Source organism: Python bivittatus, unplaced genomic scaffold (genome assembly GCF_059951505.1).
Source record: "Python bivittatus isolate LINGU-HERP-01145 unplaced genomic scaffold, Pbiv_v1 ctg000850_np1212, whole genome shotgun sequence".
Classification (NCBI taxonomy): Eukaryota; Metazoa; Chordata; class Lepidosauria; order Squamata; family Pythonidae; genus Python; species Python bivittatus.
In genome coordinates this window covers 50,528,979-50,544,104 of record NW_028277112.1, presented here as the reverse complement: position 1 = coordinate 50,544,104, position 15,126 = coordinate 50,528,979, and the positions used below count along the sequence as shown (strand labels likewise).

The 15,126-nt window shown below is 36.3% G+C and overlaps 1 protein-coding gene across 2 annotated transcripts in view; it reads left to right on the top strand.

Annotated features, from left to right (window-relative positions):
* MLLT3 (MLLT3 super elongation complex subunit) overlaps nt 1-15,126 on the top strand; it is a 135,387-nt gene that overhangs the window by 57,361 nt on the left and 62,900 nt on the right. The gene's annotated exons all lie outside the window — the stretch shown is intronic.

Sequence of the window (15,126 nt, the reverse complement as noted above, 5' to 3'; positions counted from 1 at the left end):
GTTTTGACCTTCTTTGTTACTTTACCTACAAGCAAAATGGCAGGTGTGTAAAATGCATTTTTGAAAGTTTAGGGTTATGTTGTCTTATTTGTTCATCATTCTTGTTCGTTCATGGCGGATCTTGCTGGTCAGTTCACATTCAAGGCCCTATGTGGCTTCTTTGCAGCCCCCAATTATGTTCTTTAGAGTCAGTCACTCAGCTGGTGATGGAGGAAGTTGCCCCATTCACACCATGTGGCTCATAGTGGCTTTTTTACTCCACATGGCTCCTTCATGATCTTAATAGAGGAGCCTCTCAATCAAGCTATTGAACCCTGATGATGCCTGCAGACCACTTGCAGTTTGTTCCAGTGATAGCATGGTGCTTGAGGTAGTCTTCTCTCCCCTGAAGCCTCAAACAGAAGCTGACAGTAGCGACTGGTGCTGTAGGAAGAGGACAACCCCTCTGGGAAGAAGACTGAGGAAAAACTCATGAAGGGAAGAGGATGATCATAGACTTTGGAACCTGACCCCCGCCCCCCCCGCCCAATTTCTATAGACTGAAGGTCTCATTATTCACAGTTATCCTTAGTTTTACATTGGAATAGAATTCCATAAATAATGAGGGCTACTTACACAGTTTTTAGATTAGAAAAAGACTAAGTCCCCCTGGGTTACACAGGGGAAAACAAAGTTCTGACAGAAGCTTCCTACTCACGCATAGTCATTAAAACAAATATCATGCAACTTTCACTTGACAGGTTTCTCCTAAATTTTCTCCTCCAACCCTACATGTTTTCATGTATAAAATTAGACAATTTAATAATTCTTAAGCCCCACTTCTTTATATTGGATTATTTATGGAATGTTTTCAAAGGAGCTTTCAAACTTTTATTCTTGTGCTGCTGTTGTCAGGAAGTTAATTTGACATGCAACATGTCTTTCCTCGATCTATAGTTACAAAGTGCATTAGTGTAATCATTTTGACATGACTTTAATTTCCAGCAGTTCATTATGCAATATGTACCTAATCTTTTATGGCAGCTCAAGAAGCATTTACTGGTAAGAAAAGTTATAGTTGCTAAATATTTTAACCTACTTAAGGCCTTTAGTTTTCCATTAATTTCTATGTAATATATACACATTATCCACTTTGGTTTTTGTTTTATCTTTCATTTGATAATAAATTATGATTTTTTTCCAGTTATATAAGCATTTGTTTTATAAAACCACTGGATGTAGTAAATACTTGAAGAGGTACAGATAGTGTTTATTCTATAACTTTAATTGTAGATTGTATTCATACAACAAACCAGACCTCCTTGCTTGTCCTTGTTTGTTCTGCCTGCGAGAGAACTAAGCTGAGTTTGTTATGTATGAATGTGAGACACTGTTGTTGTTTTCTTTCTACCCAGAAGAAAAAAGAGAGTTAAATTATTGTTTATTTTTAATTTGTTAATGGCTTACTTCTCTGACACCACTTGGTCAGAGGAAACTATAGATCCTGTGCCCATCTGTCATACCAAGCCTGCTTGATTAGCCAGAAACACTTTCTTAGTCATACCTATCTGTAAGCAGATTATTCATCTTTGAACCAAATTTATGGTTTAGAGTTAGTGTGAACTGGCTGCTATATCTTTAGACTATTTCTAATGCTCTCTCTGTGTATGCTGCAGTTGTTGTCGGGGGGAGGAAGTTTGATGATCTTCTGTATCTTGTCACCCAATTTCTTTTTCCTATTTCATTTGTTTTTCATTTAGTATGTTCAGACCCTCTGTCTAGACTGTGAATACAGATAGAATGTTGGTAAATTTCATATATGTAGCCTTTGCTGATCCTCTAGGGTTAGGGTTAGATCCTCTAGATCAGCAGAAAAGTGAAAGCAACTAGATTTACATACCATACTAAGCCATGGTGTGGTTTGTTTGGTTTTGGGTTAGTATATTGTATAAACACAGTAATTTGTATGCCATGATTTAAGAGTAGGCATACTATATGAGTCAAGCCAATGGCTTACTCAGCAAAGCAAGGTTAAGCCAACCTGGCTTAGGGCAATAAGTGAATGTAGTCATTCTATTACCCTGTATAACATTCCTCCCTTGGGCACATGATAAGGAAAAAGATACCTTATATATTGATGGGTCATAGACTGTTAAGTCCCATGGAAGAAAGCCTTTCCTTTTCACTCAAAAAATATAGCCCAGCTGGTATTAACTGTTGATAGCCTTGGAGTAGGGGCAGAGTAGTGGAGTAAAGTGACCAAAGAAGGAAGAGATGTGTAGAAAACTGCAAAATAGGTTTATCTCACTGTCTGAATTACCAGTTCAAACCGATGAATAATTTTTAAATGTTCCCAGGGGCAGAAATAAAATGTGGCCATGGAAATCAATCCCAAGTATTGTTCTTACATCCATGGATAAAGATTGTCACATTCTGTACATACTTCATGGTTGAGCAGTATATATGAAGTCAGCCATTATGGCTTATTCAACAAACTAGGGTTAAGCATATGATGACTTATAGTGTGATATGTGAACCAATATTATTGTTGTTATTATTTAGCATCTCTGAATACTAGATTTAATTGAAGAAAATGTATGGCTTAGATGACAAACCGCCTTAAGCCAAGACATATATTTTATGATACAATATATTTTATGATACTAAATAATGCATTTGGGTTTATTTTCTATTTCTGTTTCTCCAATTGATTTGTCCAGTTCTTTCAGATGGTTTTTCTACATGAAGGCATAGGACTGGATTGTAGTCTCAAATTCTCTAGAAAGCATCATAATAGACATCCAGTGATGATTATGACAATAATATATGGCTAGTTGTGTTATGCTGCTCAGAAAGACTAGGAGTGAGGAAAGCCAAGATCAAATTTGTCTTCCACAATAAAGATCCTGAGTGGCTTTGGGCAGTCGCGTTACTCCTTCAGGTCTTTGCATGTAGAATCCAACATGCAAGAAGTCAACAGTTCTAAATTGTGCTGTTGTCAGCAAACAGCATGTTATCCCGGGTACAACTGTCTGCAGAGGAGAGCCTTCACATACAAGGAGGCTTCCATGTGAGCTAGAATCCAGCACTGCTGGTCTCCACTTAATCAGTGGCCTGAGGCTGTGAAGATCAGCTCTTCAGGGACATTACTAGTGTGCCTAGTTGATATCTACATGCAAAAATATTGAAATTGCACACAGGTATTGCATGAAGAGAACTTCCATTTCAGCTAATTACAAGGTGGTAATAAGGATATAATAATACAGGTAGTCCTCACTTAATGACCGTTCATTTATTGATGGTTCGGAGTTACGACAGCCTTGGGAAAAGTGCGATTTGTGACCTTTTTACGATGATTGTTAAGTGAATCACCGTGGTCACTAAGCAAATCACGTTGTTAAGTGAATTCCAGCAAAAAACATCCATTGGGGAAGCTGGACTTGCTTAACAACCACGTGATTCACTTAATGACCGCAGTCATTCACTTAACTGTTGTAAAAAATGCAAAATCAGCTCTGGTTTGCTTAATGACCAAATAGCTTAGCAACCTAAATTCCAGTCCCTATTGTGACTGGATAGCGAGGACTATCTGTAAGGGAGAATAATTTACTCTTGCTTTGAGTTTCTTGAAATAAATGCAGATCTAATATATTATTTGCAAAAATAGTAGAAAAAATAAGGACAAATGAGTACTTGCTTAAAATCAGAAAATACTTCTAAAGGTTTATAATCTAAAGAAAGCAGGTATATCTGAATTACAGGTGGTATAAAGAGAGAGAGACAGCATTAAAAATAATAAAATAACTATCTTGGATTTGAATAGATTTGCACTTGGATTTGACAAGAAAGGTTTGTAAACCAATGAAATGGAAAGCATGTGTTCAAAGGGTACAGTTACAAGCAAGTCAGTGGTATGAAAACAAGAGGTTAAGCATTCATTTTAAATGTCTGTAGCTTCTTAACAACAAAAATTCATTTTGTCATTTTGTTTGCAAAGTTTGTAAATATTTAACTTACAGGCACCTTTCTTCCTCTCCACCCAGTTTGATTCATGATAAGGAAAGGCTGACCTCGGGAACAGATTTTTGAAAAATAACTTAATGTATTGACAGAGCAAGCAACAATCTCCTAATTATAGCTAATGCCTCTCTGCTGGTAGCCTGAGGGAAATCTATGTTGTTTATATGGCCTTCCCCAACCTGGTGCCCTCTAGAGACCAAGCTTAACCAATATTAAGATGATGGATGTTGTACTTGAGCATATTGGGAGGGTGTCAGATTTGCTCAAGTTGATTTAAACTGTTAGCATAGATTGTTTCAGTTAAGCTAGTTTGAAAAATCTAACTTTCCAACTAAGAATAAAGAATGAGAGATAACCCACATACTAGTACAATACACACACACACACACGTGTACATACATTCAAATTTAATATGCTGAGAAATGCTGCAGCAATGTTTCCATCCAGTATCTTTCCAGGGAAGCATTAAAGCATCTCATAATGTTATCTCATAGACACCCACTTGTATGAGTTTTGGTGACTTCACATCAAGCTCTTCTCTTGCATAAGAACACAAAAATCTTAAATAGTTCTGACCATTATATAAATTTTAAACTTTGGAGAGTTGCACAAATTAGAATACTCTATTTGCAAAGTATTTCAGCAGATTATTCTTCTGGCTTTACATTTCTTGGAATCTGAAGCATGATTTAGACTTAATTAATTTTTCTTGGATTTCTGAGCACAAATGTTTTCATGCTCCAAACAGAGGGAATGAGCACTTTTGTGAGAGAGATACTAATATTCTCCCTGTCATGGATTATGTAGACTGCTTCAGTCAAAATTGTATTTCAGACCTTATGTTGGATTCAGACTCATCTTTTCACAAATTGAAAAGCTCTGATATCTGCTACATGAATAAAAATAAGACTTGAATCAAAAGTACAAATTGTTAGTCAACAATTCAATAAATTTGCAATTATTAATGATACATGGCCAGCTTCTTCAAATTATTCATGTACCCAATTTGAAGAGGGAATTGCTATTCCAGTGATAAGAGAAGATTATATAGTATAAAAATATATTCCATTCAGTTATCTTCTACCTACCATGTTCTTGTGCAAGGAATATGTATGTTGAAGATTTAAAATGTCTAATTTTAAACATCCTAGTTATAAAATAGCTTAGACACACCAGAAAATATTTTCCTTTGAACTATGATTTTCCATTATTTTAGTACACCTTTTTCCAGTTTAGGATTAAGGATAGAGAGAGTTTTTTGACTTCTGCAATGTGGTTGTGGAATTCTATAATGTGGCCTGTATCTTCACTAGAAATCTTTAACGTGCTAATACAAACTTGGATATAAAAGCCATAAAGCATTGTTTTAAGATAATATTAAATGCATGTACAGTGATATACTGTATGTATTCCAGTTTCACTTGATTCTAGTGCTTGGACCTTTCCATTTTTCTTTTTTCAGCACTGCTTTCTCAAAGAGAGTTGGCTTATGGAGCAAAAAGGTTTTGATTTCCCCAAATAATCTACAGTAAACCTATAACAATGGAACAGGGCAATACTTATACATTTTGAGAATATGAATAGTGTGTTATGCTGACTTTAATTCAGCTGAGTGAAGGAAGGCTTATTACAAAAAGTTGTTGTTACATGCTGGGAAGAGGCTGTTTGGCAAGATGTCCAAAAATCTAATATACCAGCTTTTCTAGGTTGAATGCAGTCCCATTACATTCAAAACGAATGCTTTCAGTACATACTGTAGCGTGCAAAGCATATTAGTGTGAGTAAAATACCTCCCAGTGTTAAAGCAACCACATCATTTGGAAGGCTCACAAGGTTGCTTCATATATTTTCCATGGTTCTCTATGCATGTGTCACTCATCCCAGTGAAAATGTTTTCTTGCATGTACACATAGACACAACCAGAGCAGCATTCAAAGCAGCCCCACAAACCTACCAAAGAATTTGAGTGCTTCAACACTTTAAGGTATGATGCTTCATTTATATTAATGCAGTTTGTGAAGCACTCTTTTAATTGCTTTGCACAGCCTGAATTCACATATTGTACTAAGTCTTAGATTGTTTTAATCATGGTTTAATTTTTAAGAAAATAATGGCTAGGTTTATGCAACATGCTAAGCCAAAAATGAGCAAACCATTTTACAGCCTGGTGCAATAAGTGAATGCAGCCATTGAATGTGGTGGATCTTACTCACAAGTAATTGAACATAAGATGTCACTCTTTCTGTTTGTATTGGTTCAGAGATTCTTTAATGTGTTTTGTCCCCTTAGTTGTCTACTTCAGCTGTAGCTGAGCACAAGGCAGAAGAAACTGTGTTTTGTTAATGCATGCTTAATTTTGTGGAACTCCAAGCAGTTAAGCAATTATGAGTAGTATTTCCTTAAAACAATCATTTCTAAATAACAATTAAGTTTAGGAGTAAAAGGTGCGTGGTTGTAAGAAAATAGCTAAACTAAATTAACTTCTTTTCAGCGATAAAAACTTTTTGCTCGTAAACCTGCGTGTTAAGTTTTTCCCTTGCATGTTTTGGGTTCAGCAGAGTGAAACCTCCTCTTTCCATATTATATCTAATAGGCCTGAGTTATGCCAGAAAGATGCATGCTATTTGAACCTTGATTTCTCATGTCAACATTTCTAGTTATTTTAGTTTTCTGTGCTAAAGCAGACACGTGGTAGAAACAGTCAAGCAAATTATGTTTGCCAAGAAAGGTAAATTCCTAAGGAACAAAATAAGGGCATCAATCACAAGAAAACTTCATCCTCATGTGAGATGAATCAGCATGTTGTATAAGGATGTGAGTGAAAGACCAAAGTACAGGTTCATAATCAGCCATAGACTGCACAGGTTGCAGGGATAAAATTAGAGGGGGCTGTACTATAGACATCTCCTTGACTTCCTGGAGAGGATGTGTTGTATAAATTTAATAAATAAACAAAAAAAAGTATACACATGGAGGAGTAATATTGAGCTCAGTGACCTTTATTTTTAAATAAATATGACACAGGATTACCTTGCCAGAAAAGATGGGGATTCCTAAATAAAATTTAAAACAAATGTTACTACTTGTAATAACTTTGTTGAGAAAGCTCTTTAATTCTTCATTGAAGATGTTCTTGGTAGATCTAGAAGTATTTATTCAAACAACACAATATGCATGTTGTACTAAACTCTGGTTTAGAGTTGTAAGATGAACCCCCAGTCATCCTTTCTTGTGCATTTAAATAAATTACAATTTTGCATTGCATTACTGATACAGTAATTGTCCAGAGATGTAATGGCATATGTAATTCATATTCTCAAAATGTATAAGTATTGCCTTGTTCCATTGTTATAGGTTTACTGTAGATTATTTGGGGAAATCAAAACCTTTTTGCTCCATAAGCCAACTCTCTTTGAGAAATATTCTGAATTAACAGAGTAAATGGTTAATATAACTACAGGTAGTTCTCAGGTAATGACAGTAATTGGGACTGGAATTTCCATTGCTAAGTGATGCAATAGTAAAGTGTGACATCACGTGACTACATTGCTTAGCAATGGCAATTCCACCAGTCCCCATTGCCATCATTAGCTGACTCCCACTGGTCATTAGGTGAGGACCCACCCCAATCCAAGCCATTTCTGATTTGGTCTCACCCAGCCCTGAGCCTCAGCAAGGTAAGGGATTGCCTCTTCTTGAATTCCCCCACCTGCCTATCTCCCCCCCACCTTTGCCCTTTTGGCTATCTGCCACCTGCTACCTGGCCCTGCCCGCCGCTGCACCTGCCACACCATGCACCTCTGCTGTACCAGCCAGGGCCCCCTTTTGCACCTCCTTGCACACTGATGCAGCCAGAGCTTCTCTTGTACCCCACCCAGGACCTCCATGTGCCAGCCAGGGCCTCAGTTCATGCCTCGCCCAGGGCCTTCTTTTGTGAAAGAAACCTGGTGTGTGAAAGAAGAGCCTAGTTGCGCTGGTGTGAAAGAAGGATCCTTCTAGCTGAGTCATTCTTTTGTGCATCAGCGAAAGAAGCTTATGTGTGAAAGAAATTCCCGGCTGCACCGGCACAAAAGAAGGCCCTGGCTAGAAGCCGGGGCTTCTTTCACAAATGGAGGTCTGGCATGAAAGAAGGCCCTGACCAGTATAGTAGTGGCACGCGGTGCGGCAGGCACAGTGGGGGTGGGCAGGGCAGCAAGGGCAGCTGGCAGCAGAGGATAGGCAGGCAGCCAAAAGGCAGTCATAAATGTGGGTAGGACCAAGTGGGCCCAAATTTTGATCATGTGACCATGGGGATACTGCAATGACCGGAACTTTGAGTACTGGTTGTAAGTCCCTTTGTTTAGCACTGTTGTAACTTTGGTCACTGAACAAATGAACATTAAGTGAGGACTACTTGTAAAAGGGAAGTACAAAATGCCCTTGATTTAACATTTAGGAGAGAGGAATAGGAGTTTTGTTAGACTTGAATGTCTGTTAAGTGGTACACATTAGTAAAATGGCATTACACATGCATAAAATGGCCAATTGCATCTGAAATCCACTAAACTAAGACCTGATAAATCTAGGGTTACTGCATATGAATGTCTCACCAAAGAAGTAATATTAAATGGCAGGTGCTTTTGATAAGGGTTACGAGATCTGGGCTGCAAAAATCCAAACATCTGCTAGATGACAGCAATTAATTAATGTTTTCTATACCATTTTGTGGCGTATACTGTAATGGTTGTATGAATTTTGCAGCCCAGACTGTCTTAGCCTGATATTGTTTGGAACTAGAGCTTTATAAATGGGATAAGGAATTGTTTTGTAATTTATTTATGAATAGGGAAAAAAGAATTATGACATAAAATTATTACTAAAATATTCTATCCTAAATCATTTTTCTCTTTCAATCTCTCTGATAGTAATTCAGAAAGAATCATTTTATCATTTTATGGATGTGTAGTGCCATTTTACTAATGTGTTCCATTTAACAGACATTCAAGTCTAACAAAACTCCTGTCCCTCTCTCCTAATTGTTAAATCAAGTTACTATTTGATAGTAACAAAAAATAAGACAAATAAACAGTAATGTATGATTATTAATTTCTTAATGTATTATTATTAAGACTAGTAAAGTCTTAATGTGAAGAATAAAGAAGGAAGGTGATTCAGTAATCTGGGATTTACTTTTATATTTTCATGCAAATTGTCCAAATTGGCTAATAGAATATAAAGATGAGATTTTTACTTAAGCAACAAAGATGGATGAGATGTTTTTTTCATAATACATTTGAATGCTTTATCACCTGCAGAATGATGTATACCAGAATGCTTTATCACCTGCAGATGATGTATACCAGAAATAATAACTAGTGAAAGTTATGAAAGAAATTCAGAAAAGTTAATTGAGGTATAATTATTTTTTAAACTTAATTTTATGGAGGTCAGATAGATTATTTCTGGTATACATCTTCAGGATGAGATAAGAGATTCAACTGAGATCTTTTGATCAAATACATGGGACTTTGTTCATCTCAAACTTTGCATTTCAGAGAAAATAATTTAAAAATAATAATTTGAGTTGGTATGTACATATATAAATGTTTACACAAACACTATTTCCAAGAAAGAATGTTCTCATATTATTTCTGCTGTATGCTAAAGTAAGACAGTGTTGGTAATAACATGGGTGAATAACTTCCAACAGATTTCTAGGGATGGCTGGAATATTTAGGAATAAAAGTAGGATTAATCATGTAAGCAAACCACAGGTAAATGCCAAATCCAAGGCAATAGTATATTGGGGCTACTAATGCTAAGTGAATTAATTTGGATGTAATAAGTCATTTGTGTATGCTATTGGAAAGCAAGATAGAATATAGTAATAGGAAATTCTGTTCGATTTCCGTAGGAGCCTACATGTTTGAAATATAATTTAAGTGACCTTTTAACTTTTTTTGGATTTCCTTAGAGATAAATATTCTTCTTTGCAGAAGTGTACTAGAACATATTTTTAATTGGGTGAAATTCCATGTTGTGTGCAAGTAGAGAGCCAGCACACAGGCAATTCGCTTCACCCACTGAAAAGTTTCTGCAGAGGGTTGGTGAACCTACAGAACACTGTAAGATGTATCTGAGTGGGCTATAGTAGGTAGCAACATTACATTAATTCTGAAACCTTCCTTGAGTGGTGCATTATTTCTCACTTGATTTTAGTGATTTCATCCTTCATAGTGTCACTGAGTTAGGCATTTTAAATATTTTATAGGTCCATTTAACAGACAGGAGAAACTTCAGTAGAGAGGAGGAAAAGAGACAAGTTTCACAAGTTGCTTTCTACTCATACAGTGTTGTATTTTGTCTACTGCTTTCTTTTAGTTGTCATGTTAAAAAAATTAATGAAAAAGAACCAAAAAGAAAAGGAGGCAAGTGAGACAGGGCTAGAATGGCAATCCTTTTGCACATTACAAGAACACCAATATTAACAGAATAAATGTCCATAAGACAACACTAAGTAAAATATTTTCAGCAACTATCCTTTCACGGTGCCTGGAGGCTGGTAAGGGCTTGGATGGGGGACAACAGGCTTCAATTGAACCCTGGTAAGATGCAGTGGCTGTGGATACGGGGAGTCTCAAGATTTAGGAGCTTATCACTGGTTTTAGATGGGGTTGCACTACCCCAGACAGACCCGGTGCAATATCTGGGGGCCCTTCTAGACTCACGACTCCTGTTCAAAGAGCAGGTGGCAGTTGTGGCTAGGAGGGCCTTCGCACAACTTCGTGTTGTGCATCAGTTACGCCACTTCCTGGATCAGGAGTCCCTCCACGCAGTCACTCATGCCCTGCTCACCTCCTGTTTGGATTACTGCAGTGCACTCTACATGGGGTTACCCTTGAAGAGTATTCGGAAGCCCCAGCTGGCACAAAATGCAGCAGCGTGGACAATCTTGAATGCCCTTAGGGCAGCACATATAACACCTCTGTTATGTGAGCTGCATTGGTTGCTGGTTTGCTTCCGGGTCCAATTCAAGGTGCTGGTTATCACCTTTAAAGCCCTTCATGGCACAGGACCAGGTTATCTGAGGATCTCACCCTCATTATATCTGCCCGCCCCACTCGGTCTGGCAGAAGGGACATGTTGCAGACCCTGCCAGTCAAGGAATTTCAGCTGGTGGGGTCTAGGAAGAGGGCCTTTTCTGCTGTGGCCCCTGCCCTGTGGAACAGCTTGCCAGCTGAGGTGCGGCCTGCCCCCGTTCTCCTGGCCTTCTGAAAAGGTGTAAAAACATGGCTATGCCAAATGGCCTGGGGACCCAGTGGGAGCTCGCATTGCTGGAACTGGCTCATGGAATGATTGATGCTGCTTCCCCATCTTCTTGATTTGTATATTGTTTTTATAGATTTGTTATTTGAGTTTTAATCGAGGGTATTTATATTTTTATTGTTTTTATTGTCTTGGTTTTTAATTGCAAGCCACCCAGAGTAACCCTCTGGGGGAGATGGGCGGCATATAAATTTAATAATTAATTAATTAATTAATAAAATAAAAATAAAACTACTTTGGCCTAAAAGGATTAATTTACAGGAAGCTTACAATAATGAAACTTTAGGAATATAGTATTTATTGTCATTCTAAAGCTTGATTCTCTTTGGGTTTTTTCTGTGCTTTTTTATATACTGTTGTATCCTCTCTGTATGCTTTCCTCTTCTTTTTAGATATGTTTCACACATTGCAGAAGCAGTATTTGTTTTGGCCATAGGTATTTATTTATTTATTTAAATGAGGCACAATTGGCTGAATTCATGTATTGTGTTAAATTTTTTAAAAACTTGTTTTTAAAAAAATACACATTTGTGGTGGAGTTTTCTAGTTAATTATACATCATTGCACAATGTTGGGCCATTCTGTAAGAGACTGGAAAATTTTAAAAAAAATCCTGGAAGAAAGCAGTGGCAAACCAGTTTTGTATTGCTGCCAAGAAAACTACATGGATATATCCATGAAGTCACCAAAAGTTGAGCTGTACTTGAAAGAGGCTTTATTTATATCACTCTCATACCCAGAACTTAATTATTTCTAATTTTGTTGACTTTCCTGTTTTGCAATTTTGTTTTTCATTTTAAGTTATACCCATGACTCATAAAGTGATGCTTTTAATGCAAGAATTTAAAATACATTCCAGGAAAGTCACTATAAACTAGATCTAACAACATTGCATAATTCTTTTATTGAAGGTCTGTCATAAGTTAGGAAATTATATAATAGAAATTCATGTGAAATGAAGAGCAGTTACACCCAGCTTATATTTGCTTGGTATGCTTTGATTTTTAGCTGTCATTTCATCTCATAATACTGAAGATGAAAATCCTAATATTTTTATTCTCTGTTGAAGAATAAAAGCAGTAGTATAAATGAGGGGTGGACATCCTGGGGACTGCATATGTCTCCAAGTGCCTCCCCCTACTCACAGGGTTTGGGAGGGGTTGGGTTTTTTGTTTGGTTTTGCAGTCCCCCAGATTGCCGTGTTGAAATCTGGCAGAAAGCTATCAAACTATAGTGGCAAAGTTCTTTAATAGAAGTAATAATGTGTGATAAGTGTATTAAAATTCACTAGGCTTAGCACACTATTTTGCTTTTCAAAAACACAAATTCTAAAAAAGCAAAATTAAATAAATAGCCCAAACTTTTCAGCCTCATTCTCTCCGGTGACTTTACCACTATGTCCCCTGCAGCCCTCGTTGTAAGAAAAAAAAATGCCGCTTTTCGTTATTAAACAAGGGTTATATATGATTCAAGGCATTAAAGCCTTAGGGATCACCCTTGCCTTGAAGATTGTAGGTAAATCACAAACCTGCTTCCAAAAGCAGTGCATTAGCTGAATTCTGCAGCAAGTACATTTCCATCTATATAAATTTAAGCAGCTTTTTTTTCCTGTGGTTGATTGCTCTTGAAATCCAGAGGTTTAAAACACATTCAGTCAATTGACAAATCTCTGTATGAATGTAAAAGCTCAGAAAAATTAATTTTACCTGCATGCGATAATCTAAAACGTTTGAGCCTCTACTTTACAAAATAAGCAACAGTGAATTGATGGGTCCCTCCCAGTGAAAATGTATGAATAGGTTTCACTAAAAAACATGATATGTGAGAAGATAAGAAACGTTTAACTATGTTGTTATATTTATTATGTTTCATTCAGGCATTCAGACATGAAGTAATAAATGTGCCTATGTGAACTGATCTGCTAGAACTGGGGATAAGTACATTGCAGTTCTTGTCTAAATGGGTTTCACTGTTGTTCTGGCCTTCAGTGTGTTGAGGTATATGAACGTGGACCATTTCTGAAATTGATTTGCTCTCCTATTTCCCAAATATGTATGTGTTAAATTTCCAGAATAAGAACATAAGAGCTTGGCTGGATCAGGGTCCATTTAGTCCAGCATCATGTTTCCAACAGTGGCCAGACAGATGCTTCCTGGAAATCCATGAGCAAGACATGAAGGTAAAAGTCTTACCTGTTGTGCTTGTTCTGGAGCTCTAGGTGTCATTTCTTAATGCAGTTTCTTTGTCAGCCCAGAACTAGTAAAGCCTGATGCTTATATTACTTAGTGGAATTTCCATTCTGTGTTAGTATAATTTACTGTTAAACTCTTGAAATAGCTCATATTGCCATGAAATAAATCCTGACTTCATGCCCATCTTGTTGGAAGTATGATCATGGGCATTTCAAGAAGGTAGTACTGCTACCTAACTCATTCCATCTATTCTTCTAGCATTGCTATTTATTGTCTTATTAAAAATATTCTTACTAACTCTAGCAGCTTTCTTGCTTAGAAATGCCCCCCTCCCCAAATCATGTTTCTTAGTTTTCCTTGTTATATTTGAATCCAGGTTTAGATTACTGTGAATGAGCTTTGTAAGTTAAAGTTGTGTTTTGGTTTAGTTATTGAACTTGGGTTTTTATGAGATATTAAAGTTGTTGGAACTCTTACTAAAATTGTGAGTTGTGATTAGTAGTATAAAAAAAGTAATACTTTTTATCTTTACATCTAGAGATAATATGATAACAGTACAGTTTGGGTTCAGGAGCAATTGCATTAAATGAGCAGAATTTGAATCTATTCAATTTATTATGTTCAATGAACAAATATATAAATTTAAATATATTCACAAAATCCAGAACTACTTTATCAGTTCCATTATTTGAACAAGGCAGTCAAGAATCTTATGTATTTATATGTTTTAAAAATCTATATTAAATTGCACATATATTTTGAAACCTAAGTAATATTCCAGAGATAGGTTCTGGACTTACAGTTAACTGGCCAGCCTTTCCTAATGGTTAAAGAAAATGTATGTGAAAGAACTCATAAGCGCTTGGAGAGCAAAGAGCTTAAGTAGCATAATGCTATTGGAGAGTGCAGAAGTTGTCATTTAAATGTCTTGTATATAAGTAAATCTATCTGTTTGGCAATTACACAGCTTTTGATTCCAGTTTTCTAGAAAATTTTAATTTAAAAATTTTGAAATCTTTTTGTCTATCATATATCAGTGGAGCTGAGTCAATAATTTAGTGAATAAAAATGGAAGAAGTGTGCTTGTTAATTTTATATGCTGTATAAATATCTAAGAGCCCAAAAATAATGGAAGCAAATTATTTTTTTTTAAAAGTCAATAAAGTTTACATAGTGTATTTAAGCATTATATTCAAATAAATTTAAAGACTTACTTGGACATTTTTATTGGACTTCTTGGAAATAATGTAAGATGTCAAATAATATATAAATTTGTTTATTTAACTTATAAAAAAGGGATGGGGAGACAAAGGAATCAACATTAGAATCTTTAATGTTTTAACTGTGGCATGCTTCAAGTGCTGTGGCCACCTATATGTGCTTCCTAGGAAGAAGTGCCTGAAACTATTAACAAGTATTATTGCAGTTCCGTTAGAATGCCCAGTATTCTCATGTTACTGTGATGCAAAGTAATTTTATACAATTAAGCATTTCCAAAAGTGGAAATTCCTGAAGAAAAATATAGCATGCTTTGTTTCTGACCATCCTCCAATAAAGCCATTCTCTAGTTTTGTCTTTTTCTTGGATCAGAACAGAGAGGAGGGATTAGAATTATGCTGTGAAATAGCTA